Consider the following 15,360-nt stretch of genomic DNA (forward strand, 5'->3'; position numbering starts at 1 on the left):
TCTTAAAAATAAAGGCCGTCACTATCAGTTCACGTCTGAAATGCAGCTATTTATTCAGGTTTGGTTCAAGCCTGTAATATGGTCTGGAGTCCAGTGGCACTGGGAAACTCAAACTGAACATTTGTGCCGAATAACTCTTGCTCAACAAAACTGCCAATGACACCTTCCACCATTTGCTAATGATTGAAAGTGAACAATTCGGACAATAATTGACCAGATTGCTCAATGCTTTTATTGGACAGGACGTACAGGGATTTTTCCAATGTGTTGAATGTTACTCTTCATCATATTGAGTATAGGAGTTGTGAGGTCATGTTGCAGCTGTATAGGACATTGGTTAGGCCACTATTGGAATACTGCATGCAAGTCTGGTCTCCCCCCTATAGGAAGGATGTTGTGAAACTTGAAAGGGTTCAGAAAAGATTCAGAAGGATGTTGCCAGGGTTGAAGGGTTTGAGCTACAGGGAGAAGTTGAATGGGCGGGGGCAGTTTTCCTGGAGGGTCGAAGGCTGTGACGTGACTATAGAGTTTATAAAATCATGAGGGGCATGGATAGGATAAATAGACAAGGTCTTTTCCCCAGGGTGGGGGATTCCAAAACCAGAGGACATAGGTTTAAGGTGAGAAGGGCAAGGTTTAAAAGAGACTTTTTCATTCAGAGGGTGGTGCGTGTATGGAATGAGCTGCCAGAGGAAGTGGTGGAGGCTGGTACAATTACAACATTAAAAAGACATCTGAATGGGTATATGAAAAGGAAGGTTTGAGAGGGATATGGGCCAAATGCTGGCAAATGGGACTAATTTATTTAGGATATTTGGTCAGCATGGGCGAGTTGGACCGAAGTATCTGTTTCCGTGCTGCATCTCTCTATGACTCTATATTTACTTTCATGGGGTTGCGTCATCATCATTGATATTGCTTCCTACTTACATTTGCAGCAGTTAACAGAGGTAATTAGAGTGCAGGATGAACTTCCAACTCTGATTACACTCAGTCTTAACTGTCCCTTGGTTGCTCTACTCAGATATGTTTTGTGTTTTTCTATAGAAGACAAACAAAATACTTTTTATACCTCTGCCTTTTTTTATTTCAAATTGCTTCTAATTGATCAACATTTACTTCAGCTACATTCTAGTTTTTACATTTGAGAAAGCCCTCATAACCTTTTTCAACTAATTTACACTTATTCTATGCTGCTTTCTCATCATATTTTTGCCATTTGCTGATTTCTAAAATTCTATTCATCCTTTGTCTTATTATCGATTATAACATTAAATACCTGTTCTTAATCTAATGCTATTCATTCTTCGACATATCTTTCCTACTATGCTTTTGATTTTTAATGGAACAATAATCATCAAAACATTTTTTCAATGTTTTCTGTTGTTTATTTACTGCCATTTCTTTTAACCTATTTACTCACTCAGCTGGTCCTGTTCTCTCTTCATTACTACTTAATTGACTTTAAGATTCTTGTTTGGAAGCTTGTCACACTATTCTCAAATTTAATATGGAGCTCAATTTTTGGTCACTTTTGTCCCCAAAGTATTTTTTCATATGTGATTACTAAGTAAACCTTCATCGATGTACAAAAATGTGTCAAAAATAAGTTGATCCGGAGATATTTACACATCATATTTTACCAGGAAACTGCCACAAAAACAAACAAACTACAAACTCATCTTGCAGATCACTTTTGCCAATTTGATTTGTCCATGCTAAAAAGTTAAAGTCTTCACCATTATGACACCATTCTGTATATATTAATTTTTTGTTATAATACTAACAGAACTACTGTGGCTATGGTTGTAAAAAAGTCAGGACAAAACAAATTTCCCTCAAAGTATCTGATCCATGACACTGTGGGTTTAGTCATGAGGTTCCTCTCATTTTTGGAGCTGAAAATGCTCCATCTAATGGTAAATATATGGAATATATGTGTTTCACAGAACTGCCTGACATACAAAGAACAAAATAGTCACATAAGACCATAAGACATAGGAGCGGAAGTAAAGCCAATCGGCCCATTGAGTCCACTCCGCCATTCAATCATGGCTGATGGGCATTTCAACTCCACTTACCCGCATTCTCCCCATTGCCCTTAATTGCTTGTGACATCAAGAATTTATCAATTTCTGCCTTGAAGACATTTCATGTCCCAGCCTCCACTGCACTCTGCAGCAATGAATTCCACAGGCCCACCACTCTCTGGCTGAAGAAATGTCTCCGCATTTCTGTTCTGAATTTACCCCCTCTAATTCTGAGGGTCCTAGTCTCCTCGCCCAACGGAAACAATTTCCTAGCGTCCACCCTCTCCAAGCCATGTATTATCTTGTAAGTTTCTATTAGATCTCCCCTTAATCTTCTAAACTCCAATGAATACAATCCCAGGATCCTCAGCCGTTCCTCATATGTTAGACCTACCATTCCAGGGATCATCCATGTGAATCTCCGCTGGACACGCTCCAATGCCAGTATGTCCTTCCTGAGGGACCAAAACTGGACACAGTATTCCAAATGGGGCCTAACCAGAGCTTTATAAAGTCTCAGTAGCACAACGGTGCTTTTATATTCCAACCCTCTTGAGATAATTGACAGCATTGCATTCGCTTTCTTAATCACGGACTCAACCTGCATGTTTACCCTTAGAGAATCCTCAACTAGCACTCCCAGATCCCTCTGTACTTTGGCTTTACGAATTTTCTCACCGTTTAGAAAGTAGTCCATGCTTCTATTCTTTTTTCCAAAGTGCAAGACCTCGCATTTGCTCACATTGAATTCCATCAGGCATTTCCTGGACCACTCTTCCAAACTGTCTAGATCCTTCTGCAGCCTCCCCACTTCCTCAGTACTACATGCCTGTCCACCTAACTTTGTATCATCGGCAAACTTCGCTAGAATGCCCCCAGTCCCTGCATCCAGATTATTAATATATAATGTGAACAGCTGTGGCCCCAACACCGCTTGTCACCGGCTGCCAACCCGAAAAAGAACCTTTTATCCCAACTCTCTGCCTTCTGTCAGACAGCCAATCCTCAATCCATACCAGTAGCTCACCTCGAACACCATGGGCCCTCACCTTGCTCAGCAGCCTCCCGTGTGGCACCTTATCAAAGGCCTTTTGGAAGTCACAATGCTGAACATTCAAGACTTTTGTGGACATTTAAGCTTTTGGCTAAAATGTAATCGCAACAAACCAAATTTGTGAGATACAATGGAGGAAAAATAGTTTGAAAGTTATAAACATTTGTGACACTTAAGCAGTAATGATCTAGATATGAATAAAATTGAAATATTACATAAAATGTTAATACAATGCCCCGAAATATCATGCCTTTTGTTAGATATCAACACTTAAGCATTATTTATTTATATCCAAATATAATTCATAAAACTGAATCATTAAAATGAACTGATATTTCAAATCTTTTCACTACATCAAATTCTCATTTTGCACACTATCTACAATTTTAATTCAAATTATCTGGATTATTGAAACTTTCTTAATACAAAGTTGGACTTCAGGTTACGAGGAATAGATTGATGTCTGGAAAAAATGGTGTTCCATGCAGTTATCTGAAGACAGCATAATAATGTTAGAGGTGATGTTGCACATCATCCACTGCTATTTCTACAAGTTACATCATTGCTTAAGATTGTTCTAATCTGATGGCGACGGATCATATATAGACAGTCCCTGGGTTCTGAATGGCTTCCATTCTCAAGTCCGTTTGAAAGCTGGTTTGTACGCAGGTTGGAACACCATGCAGGACAATATAGCCATTCATAATTATAGAAAATGTTCATATGTTGGGACTTTAAAAATTATACTCCTATATCAGATCACATTCATTAAGTATCAGCATTCATAAGTCAGATGTTTGTATATCGGGGACCCCTTTAAAATTCTCTCTCTCCTCGTTTAGCTACAGAACTTATGTGGTGGATTGGAGGAAAAGTTAATTTTGTTGTTCCGAATAAGTAGTGATGGATAAATCGATGGTCTTCCTACAAATCAGGTAATCTACTGTAGTACTCATTTAGTCAAATATAATATCTAGTAGACTGAACAACTGGAACATAAATTACTATACAAGAAGTTTAAGCCATTATATGTAATGAAAGCTATATTTGCACATGAACTAAATTCAGATGTTTGGACTTATTGAGAACTGAATGAACATAACTTACAAACCATAAGACCATAAGCCATTCAACCTCTCGGATCTGCTCTGTCATTCACGATGATCATGGCTAGTCCGAAAACCCTTATTTTTACTGTTCTGCTCTGTTCTCCACAACCCTTGATTGCCTACTGATCAAGAATCTAGCTCAGCTGTAACAATACACGAGGACACTGCCCTGGCAGCTCTCTGTAGGAAAAAGAGTTCCAAAGACTCTCAACCTTCAGAGAAGAAATTCCTCCTCATTTTAGTCTTCAACTGTCATCCCTTAAATCTGAGACTATGCCCTCCAGTCCTAGACCTTCCATGAGGGCAAACATCCTCTCAGCATTTACCCTTTCAATCCCCTTAAGAATTCTATACGTTTCAATGAGATCACCTCTCATTCTTCTAAATTCCAATGAGCAGAATCCCAATCTGTTTAACTTTTACTCAAAAAACAATCCTTCCATACCAGGGATCATCCTAGTGAATCTTCTATCTTAGAACTGGCTGCAAAGCAAAAAAGGACCAGAGGGTGCAGTGATCCAAGCACAAATTTAAAAAAAAGTAAAGAAAATCTTTACAATGCTGAGGATTTGCAGAATACTTAAGCCACACACAAAACTGAGTGAAAACACAATTTACAACATTTTACCTTGTATTATAAGCTAAAATCTTAGTTTGTTTTCAGAATTACAGCTGATGTCAGAAGATCCATTTTTATCAAGTCAGTGCTTTTCAACAGTCAGGGCAGCATCAATTAACCATCCTAGTGTGTGGACACAGCATTAAACTCAAAACTAGGAAACGTGACTTATTTTGACAAACTGGGCTCTTTTATACTTATTGGTTGTCAGGATATTCAGAAATCATGGTTTTCCAGAACAATAAAAGATCAACAAGATATTTTTCCCTTTTTTTTTGTTAATGTCCTTTAACACTCCCTCATTAACTATGTACGAATTAATCTGCTGTGCATTTCTAGAATTTCAGCACAGTACTTTTATATCAAATGAGGTGAAACAAAGTAGTTACATAAACCAATAACTGCCTGGCAGAATTATCCACTGACCTCTTGCTCCATTCCTGCTGTTTTCTATTTCACCTGCTCTTTTAAGCGGAACACTGAACTTCATAACACAAAAGCCAAATACTGCAAATGCTGGAAATATGAAGAATCTTGAGAATTGAACACCTGTAATTTAGATATAAGATACTGGAAATATTTAACGGGTCAGGCAATTTCTGTGGAGAAACAACTTTAACATTTAAGATTAATGGTTTTATACCGAAAGGTCCTGATTTCGAGTCACTGAACTTCATCTCTCCAAAGCTGCTGCCTGACTTGATCATTTACAGCATTTTCAGTTTTCACTATTGAAGTCCTCAAGCCTAATTTACCATTTGACCAATTACAGCTATTCCCTTAAATCAGAATTCCATTCATCGTGTTTCTTTCAATTAATGTCCTTATTTAACAAACTATCAACTTCAGACTTGAAAATTTTATTAAACTGACCAGCTACATTTTTGCTCATCCTTTCAGTATGTCTATGTTCCTCTGAAATGTCTTCTTCCTATTAGCAGAACTTCCTGTGTTTACCAACTCAGGCTGTGCTAATGGTGTATTAAGCATAAAAGTCATTTCTGATTTGGATATTAAAATAGATGGGTTTTGGTTGGGTCTGAGAGTGTTTTCTTTCAAGGTGGTCGGAAAATCATTTGGAATAGTCACCTAAATACATCATTTTCAAAAAGGCATGTGACGTCACACTGAACACAAAAACTATGAGCATAAGCAGGTATACTGTCAATTATCGATGGAATTCACTGTTTAAAACACTTTGCACCTCTATCCCTCTCTCCTTCGTACGCTTATGTGGCTATATGTCTCATTATGCTCTTTAATTTTAACTGATTACACTCCTGTGAAGCAAATTGGGACGACTTACTAAATTAAGGGTGTTATATAAATTCATGTTATCGTCAAAAGCAGTGGCTTGCAACCAGATGTCCTTGAGATTTCATATGATCAGCAAAAAATAGCCAAAGATATTCTAGCATAATGCCAAATTTCCTTCTAAACAGCAATTTGTATATTCCAATTTTGGTGCCGCCGCTGGTGAAATTCATAGAGTCATAGAGATGTATAGCTCGGAAACAAATCCTTTGGTACAACTTGTCCAGGCCAACCAGATATCCTAAATTAATCTAGTTCCGTTGCCAGCATCATATCCCTCTAAACCCTTCCTATTAATATACCCATCCAGATGCCTTTCAAATGTTGTCATTATACTAGCCTCCACCACTTCCTCTGGCAGATCATTCCATACACGGACCACTCTGCATGAAAAAATTGCTCCTTAGGTCCCTTTGAAATTTTTCCTATGCCCTCTACCTCTGGATTCCCCCACCCCAGGGAAAAGAGCTTATCTATTTACCCTATCCATGCCCCTCATGATTTTATAGAGCTCTCTCCTCCAGGGAAAACAGCCCCAAGCCTATTCAGCCGCTGGCTGGGATTGAGGATGATTTAGCAGTTTGGATTAGAAACTGACTTTCAATAAGGAGACAGAGAGTGGTGGTTGATGGAAAATATTCAGCCTGGAGTCCGGTTACTAGTGGTTTGCCACAAGGATCTGTTTTGGGACCACTGCTGTTTGTCATTTATTAAAATAACTTAGACGCAGGCATAGATGGATGGGTAAGTAAGTTTGCAGATGACACTAAAGTCGGTGGAGTAATGGACAGTGTGGAACAACATTGCAGGTTGCAGGGGGACTTGGATAAACTGCAGAATTGAGTTGAGAGGTGGCAAATGGAGTTCAATGCAGCTAAATGTGAAGTGATTCACTTTGGGAAGAACAGGAAGGCAGAACGTTGGATCAACGGAAAGATTCTTGGTAGTGTGGATGTGCAGAGGGATGTTGGAGTCCATGTACATAGATCCACCCAAGTTGATAATGCTGTTAAGAAGGCATACGGTGTGTTAGGTTTCATTGGTAGAGGGATTGAGTTCCTGAGTTGTAATGTCATACTGCAATTATACAAACTGCTAATGTGGCCGCACTTGCAATATTGTGTACAGTTCTAGTTGCCCCATTACAGGAAAGATGTGGAAGCATTGGAAAAGGTGCAGAGGAGATTTACCAGGATGTTGCCTGGTCTGAAGGGAAGGTCTTATGAGGAAAGGCTGAGAGACTTGGGTCTGTTTTCATTGGAAAGAAGGCAGCTAAGAGGGGATTTGATAGAGACATACAAAATGATCAGAGGATTAGATAGTGTAGACAATGAAAGTCTTTTTCCTAGGATGATGATGTCAGCTTGTATGAGGGGGCATAACTACAAATTGAGGGGTGATAGATTTAAGATAGATGTCAGAGGCAGCTTCTTTACTCAGAGTGGTGAGGGTGTGGAATGCCCTGCCTGCCAATGTAGTTAACTCAACCACATTAGGGAGATTTAAACAATCCTTGGATAAGTACATGGATGATGATGGGATAGTGTAGGAGGATGGGCTTAGATTAGTTCACAGGTTGGTGCAACATCGAGGGCTAAAGGGCCTGTTCTGCGCTGTATTATTCTATGTTCTACTTATAGCTCAAACCCTCCAATCCTAGCAACATCCTTGTAACTCTTTTCTGAACCCTTTCAAATTTCACAACATCCTTCCTATAAGAGGCAGACCAAAATTGCACACAATATTCCACAAGTGGTCTAACCAATGTCCTGTACAGCCGCAAGGTGTAAACAAGACAGGCATTTTGAGACATTTTCTGAGGTGCTCAGGAAGGAGAAAGTTAAACTTAATTAATGAACTAAAACCTGTGAAAATTGTCTATTGATCACGAACATTAAACATTCGGTTGATGTTTATAAAGCCGAAGTAACACGGAAAGCCAGATGTGAGCAAGTAGATTCTGATGGCAAATATTAGTTGCAGACTGGCTGGGCAATGAAAAGCACCAGATATGACGAAGTCCCAAAAATTAACTGATTGTAAGTGATGAAAGCAACAAATCAGATTTCAGAGGAGGTAGCCATAAAACCAGAGAATGTAACTTGGGTTTGCAATCATAGCATTCAAAAGAACCACACTGTGACATATAAATAGTTAAGGAAAGTGGGTATCTATGCATTTTGGAAAGATAACATTTATTAGTTAATTCTTCACTTGGGGTTGAAGTAGTACATGGAAGAGGGACGATTAGAAAGGATAGTTGAAGGGCATAACAGTGGAATGCTATAACGGTATAAATGATCGTGTTTTTTAAAGAAGTGCTTTAAAGTTCACACGTACAACAGATTAGGTAAAAGAGCAATGTTCTCTGCCATCACAACCGTATTTGGGCAAGTAAGTGAAACTTTCAAAAAAATGAACATGTCAACAAGTAACTGCAGCGCTATCTTCACAAAAAATAGAAATACTAAGAATAGTAAGCACAAGAGATAATTGCCACACGAGGATCAAACCAGAAGAAAAAAAAAACTTGAATCACATTCAGATAGCAAATGGAAATAATTTAAGTGAGATAGGTAGGGTACCTTCAAAGAAGGGATCAAAGGAATGGTTTCACAGTGAAGACTGATCATAGAAAAGAAGATAGTCAACAAATTAGTACCATCAGATATTCCAAGAAATGTATGTGAAGAGGAGATCATTAACAGGCATTATGGTGCTGAAAGGAGAAATTTTGGAAATAATATACACATAATGCTACAACTATTGGAAGCTCCATTTAATGCAGATAGAGGAAAATTCAGTTCACAGCAGTAAAGTCTAACTGTATGATTTTGTCCACCCTAATGTTATCCTCCCCAAAGTTGGGTGTCATAGCAGGGTTATAACCATTCTGTCCCCAACCCTAATGAAAATGCCTGACAACTATGAAAAAATAGATGACAGATATGCTGCTCTTAGTCTGCAGTTAGAACAGCACAATAAATGATTGCCATATCATAATATACCATAATTACCTCAATATGATAAAACAGCACAGGACAAAAAAAAACAAGTTAACTACATTAGACATTTTTACAGGAGCACAGAGGATAATAGTAGAAAAGCCTGTCATTTACACCATATGCTGCATCTGAAAGGCTAAGAGCATTGTGGAAGATTCCATCCACCCCTCCCTCAAACTCTGCTCCCTCCTGCCATCTGGCACAAGATACCAGAGCATTTGGTCTCTCATGGCCAGACTGCGCAACAGTTTCCTCCCCCAAGCTATCAGGCTCCTTAACACAGTATGCTCAGACACTTTGCCATCTGAAATTATTTGCACGACTTCAAATAGCTGCTGGAAAAATGTCTATTATTTATCATTCTTCTATTACTCTGTAACTTGCATGTTTTGCACTCCTTATGCACTTTATGCTGTGTATGATTGTCCATGTAGCACCCTCGGTCCTGAAGGAATGCTGTCGCACTTTTACGGCATCAGTTGTATATGGTAGAAAGGACAAATGAAAACCTACCCTACTCCAATAATTACTCTAACTACATCTGTACTGGCTTTTTTTTAAGATTAGATTACTTAGTGTGGAAACACTTCGGCCCAACAAGTCCACACCGACCCTCCAAAGAGTAACCCACCCAGACCCATTTCTGTTGTCTAACTCAGCCTTGAATCATTGTCTTCAAGAATTTATACAAATTTTGCCTGAGAAGATTCAACGATTTGTCTAAACTGCTGTACTCCCTGTGGTAAAACAAATAAAACCACAAATTAAATGGTGCAACTTCTGACTGTTGCCTGCTCTGTAAACTGGGAAAAGGTGAGGACTGCAGATCAGAGTTGAAAAGTGTGGCGCTGGAAAAGCACAGCAGGTCAGGTAGCATCAGAGGAGCAGGAGAGTCGATGTTTCGGACATAAGCCCTTCATTAGCCGTTCCTGATGAAGGGCTTATGCCCGAAATGTCAATTCTCCTGCCCCTCGGATGCTCTGAAAATTGCCTAATTTTGATCAGAGCAGCTCCATTGAATTTCAGAATGAGGTATGAAAAGCTGACAACACATCCCTCTGCTGTTAACCTCCCATACTCAAGCAACGGGGTAATGCTATCTGTGGGAGGAAAAAACATTGATCCTACAGCATATAATGCAACAGTTATCAATTGCTGGGCAGTAACTTTGTTTTCTTAAATACCATTACTTGCCAGAGTTTTGGAAACAATTACTCAATGGAAAAATAATCAGGTCTGACATCACATCTAGCAAGTCTGGAACTGCCTTATAATCAGTGATTATTTATCAAACACTGAGGTCTTGGCTTTTGGTTCCCATAACAACCTACATCATTGAAGCCCAGAAATCCTCAATCACATTAAACCATAGATTACAATGAACCTGCCTTTTCCAGCCAAAGCTAACATTACAATAGATAATTATTGTAGGAGTTCAGCCATCTGGCTTCAGGTTTTGGCTGTACTGTTTTCCTGGTTTCAACTGTCACTAAGATTGGCAACAAGTTCTTATAGTGCACTTCATGCATCACAAATACTGTAAACAAATATGCACAAGCAGGTGGTCACCAAATCATTGGAAGGGCTTGATTCAATACAAGAAAATACTGCAGATACTGGAGACTTAAAATAGAACATAATGGTTGAAATTCAAGGTTTTAATTCAAAAATAAGGGTTTTGAAGATAATTCAATTATCTTCAGGCTTTTCTGCCCATATAAATCATGAAGCAGATGGAAACCAGTTGTAAAAGCAAGCCTAAATAACATCTCTTTTAAACTAAAATAACAATTTACACCAAATATTTCATGCAAAGGCAGAAATTGCTGGCAAAACTCAGCAGGTCTGGCACCACCTATGGGAAGAAAGCAGAGTTAACGTTTTCGAGTCCAGTGACTCTTCATCAGACTAATAGCAGCTAGGAAAAATTAGAGGAGGTTGGACAAGGGACAGCGGAGTGGATAGGTGGAGATGGAGCCCAAAGAATGATGAAAGGGATAGGCAAATGAGGGGATTGCAGATAGCAGGCCAAGACAAAAGAGAAGCTGAGTTAGTGATAATGAGAGTTGAGGGTAGTAGAGAATGGGCAGTCTGTAGTGAAAGCAAACCACGTAATGTGATAATAGGCCTAAAAGTGGGTGAAAATGGGTTGCCTGTGCTAAAAACAACCCATGTCATAGCATGACCGGGTATGGTGCTGGGTAAAAAAAAAATCAGAAGAATTGAATCAAGTTCTGAAGTTATTGAACTCAATGTTGAATCCTAGAGGCTGCATGATCCCAGAGTGGAAAATCAAATACTGATCTTTGAGTCTGCGCTGAGGCTTGCTGGAACACTGCAGCAGGTCTGTGACACAAATGTCGGGAGTGTGGGAACACGGTGGTGTGTTGAAGTGGAAGGCAACTGGAAGCAAGGGGTTAATTTTCTGCAGACAGAACGTAGGCATTTTGCAAAGCGGTCATCCAATCTGTGTTTCACCTCCCCAGTTTAGAGGAGACCACACTATGATCAGATCGAGTGAAGTGCAGCTAAATCGCTGTTTCACTTGTAAAGTGTGACTGAAGCCTTGGATAGTGAGAAGGGAGAAAGTAAGCAGGCAGGTGTTCCACCTGTTGCATTTGCATGGGAAGGTGCCATTGTTGGGGGTGTGGGGGAGAGGCTGGTGGTGTTGGGACTGGCCCAGGGTGTTCCAAATGAAATGGTCCCAATGGAATGCTGACAAAGGAGGGAGGGGAATATATGTCTGATGGTGGCATTTTGTTGCAGGTGGAGGTGCTGGAAATGGCAACTTACAATCCTTTCGATGCAGAGGCTGATGGGGTAATAAGTGAGGACCAGGGACCCCTTTCATTGTTGTGGGAGGGAAGGGAATGGGTGAGGGCAAAAAGGCAGGAGATGGGCCAGACATGGCTAAAGGGTTTAGATCAGAGTCTAAAAAAGCACAGCAGGTCAGGCAGCATCGACGTTTCAGGCAAAAGCCCTTCATTAGGAATAGAGTCAGGGAGCCTCCAAGGTGGAGAGATAAATGAGGGGGGAGAGAAGGTAGCAAAGAGTACAATAGTTGAATGGGGGTGGGGATGGCGGTGATAGGTCAGAGAGAAGGATGGAGCGGATAGGTGGGCAGGGAGATTGGCAGGTAGGACAGTGCTGAGCTGGAAGGTTGGAAGTAGGGTAAGGTGGGGGGAGGAGAAATGAAGAAACTGGAGAAGCGCCCTATTGACCATGGTACTGGGCAATCCTTGGTTAAGAAAATGGTTGACATTCCTGAGGCCACCCTGCAGAAGGTGGCATCATCAGATCAGATGCAACAGAGGCAAAGAAAATGGGAGAACTTGTTTGTTTCCCTAAATTAATATTGGGTGCAGGAGTGCAGCACTCGAACAATGCAGCACTCGAACAATGCCAGCTAAGCCTCAGGTAGTTGTAAGCTTGCCAGAGTCAGAAGGTTGTGCTTTTCAGTGTCACAGAGCACAGAAGCAGGCCCTTCAGCCCAACACATCTATGCCGACCTGGCATCCTAAACTGAACTAGTCTCATTTGCCTGTAATTCACCCATATCTCCCTAAACCTCTCCTATCCATGGATCCATCCAGATGCATCTTAAACATTGTTATTATACCCACCTCTACCACTTCCTTGGAGAAAGTGAGGACTGCAGATGCTGGAGATCAGAGCTTAAAAATGTGTTGCTGGAAATGCGCAACAAGTCAGGCAGCATCAAAGGAGCAGGAGAATCGACGTTTCGGGCATAAGCCCTTCTTCAGGAATCCTGAAGAAGGGCTATTGCCCGAAACGTTGATTCTCCTGCTTCTTTGATGCTGCCTGACCTGCTGCGCTTTTCCAGCAACACATTTTTAAGCTCTACCACTTCCTTTGGCAGATCATGCCATCTATGCACCACCCTCTGAAAAAAATTGGCTCTCAGGTCCCTTTTAAATTTTTTTCCTCTCACTTCAAACCTATGCCCTCTAGTTTTGGACTCCTCTACTCTGAGGAAAATATCTCTTGGCTATTCACCTTATCTACATCCCTCAATTTTATAAGGTCACCCCTCAGCCTCCTTACCCTCCAGGGGAAGTAGTTTCGGCCTGTCAAGCCTCTGCTTATAACTCAAACCTTACGAGTCTCAGAAACATCCTTGGAATCTTTTTCACACCCTTTCCAATTTAAGAACATGCTTCCGATAGTAGAGTGAGCAGAATTGTTTGCAGTATTCCAAATGTGGCCTTACCCATGTCTTGTACAGCTGTAACATGACACCCTAATTCCTGTTGTCAGTACTCTGACTTGTGACAGTAAGCAGTGCTATTCCAGAGATTTATGCACAATACGTACATTGACACCAGCACCTGACTAAAGGCGTGTTGCATTGTCCAAGTTATAAGTCTTCAGGGCATCTGATTTGTACTCATACGTGGGAAGAACAGGGTGGTTAAGGTGGTGTTTGGTATGCTTGCCTCCGTTGCACAAGCCATTGAGTATAAGAGTTGGGATGTCGCGATGAGGTTGAACAGGACATTAGTGAGGCCACACTTGGAGTGTACAGTTTTGGTCATTTTGCAATAGTAAGGATGTTATTAAATTGGAGAGGGTTCAGAAAAGATATACAAGGATGTTACCAGGACTGGAGGGTTTCAGTTATAAGGAGAGGCTGCATAAGTTGGGACTTTTTTCACTGAAGTCGAGAGTGTGGTGCTGGAAAAGCATGGCAGGTCAGGCAGCATCCGCAGAGCAGGAGAATCGATGTTTCGAGCATTAGCCCTTCATCAGATTCCTGCTCCTCAGATGTTGCCTGACCTGCTGCGCTTTTCCAGCACCACACTCTCAAATCTGATCTCCAGCAGCTGCAGTCCTCACTTTCTCCTTTTTTCACTGGAACGTAGGAGGTTCAGAGGTGACCTTATAGTGCTTTATAAAATCATGAGGGGCATAGATAAGGTGAATAGCAAAGGTCTTTTCCTCGGGTAGGCGAGTTCAAAACTAGAGGACATTTTTTAAACAGAGGAGAAAGATTTAAATGGGACATGGGCGCAACTTTTTCACACAGAGGATGGTTTGTATGTGGAATGAACTGCCAGAGGAAGTGGTAAATGCAATTATAATATATAAAGGACATGTGGATTGGTACATGAATAGCAAAGGTTTAGAGGAACATAGACCAAATGCAGGCAAGTGGGACGAATTTAGTTTTCAGAAACTTGGTTGGCACGGATGAAGAGTCTGTTTCGGTCATGTATGACTCTATAATAGATCATCTGTTACTAACTTAAAGAAAATCAAGGGAGTTTGTAACATATTGACAGGTTATCAGTGCCAGCCAGGGGTCAGCAGGTAGTGCCTTCAAAAAGTCACAATGTTCCGGGTTCAAATCCCATTTCAGCAATTGCACACAAAAAAATCATGACTCACACTCCAATGCAGTAATGACAGGATGCTGCACTGCCTGAAGTGCTGTCTTTCAGACAAAACTTTAAACCCAGACCTCATCCATCTGCTTTGGTGGATGCAAATGATCCCAATGACACTATATTAAAGAAAAGCAGGGTGCTGTGCCCAGTGGCCTGACCAATTTTATCTCTCAATCACTGTCACAGAAACAGATTACCTGGGCATTGCTTGCTTGTGGATATTTGTGGTGCGCAAATTGACTGTCATGTTTCCTATATTACAATAGTGTCTACAGTTGAAAAGAATTTAATTGGCTGTAGAGTGCTATATAAGGCAAGTCTTTTTCCCCCTTTTAAGCTGTTAGCATCATGTTAATGTGCACAATTGGCTGTGCTTCCAACATTTCAATGGAGCCCTTGCAGATAATTATTTGGCTGCATTTTGGGATGTTCTGAGGTCATAAATGAAACCCTTTCTTCTACTACGTTCATCACATCACATGTGACCTTTCCAATGATGGCAGGTACTGAGAGTATTCTGTTCAGCAGATAATAGAACATTTGCCAGAAGTGTGCGATTTTTATCTATTCAACAAACAAAAGCTGAAGGACACAATATTTGCTCAAATATTCCTTTTCTGTAACAGTTTTAAATGACAGGTTTAGTACTTCTGACTTATTGCAAATATGGCTCTTGTGCTACTTTTCTACTGAATTTCACTGAGTTTATTCTTGCTAAATACTAGTTGAGAATAAACATTCTCAACACCATTCTCTCACCAATCTGTCTGTACAATTATACCTGAGGTGACAAAAACCTTCCCCAAAGATAACTGACCTTA

The 15,360-nt window shown here is 40.4% G+C and overlaps 1 protein-coding gene across 3 annotated transcripts in view; it reads right to left on the bottom strand.

The window, feature by feature from the left end:
* vps50 (VPS50 EARP/GARPII complex subunit) overlaps positions 1-15,360 on the bottom strand; it is a 186,019-nt gene that overhangs the window by 17,502 nt on the left and 153,157 nt on the right. The gene's annotated exons all lie outside the window — the stretch shown is intronic.

Source organism: Chiloscyllium plagiosum, unplaced genomic scaffold (assembly GCF_037043375.1).
Source record: "Chiloscyllium plagiosum isolate Xiang-an unplaced genomic scaffold, Cpla_swu_hap1 HiC_scaffold_5, whole genome shotgun sequence".
In the NCBI taxonomy this organism is placed as follows: Eukaryota; Metazoa; Chordata; class Chondrichthyes; order Orectolobiformes; family Hemiscylliidae; genus Chiloscyllium; species Chiloscyllium plagiosum.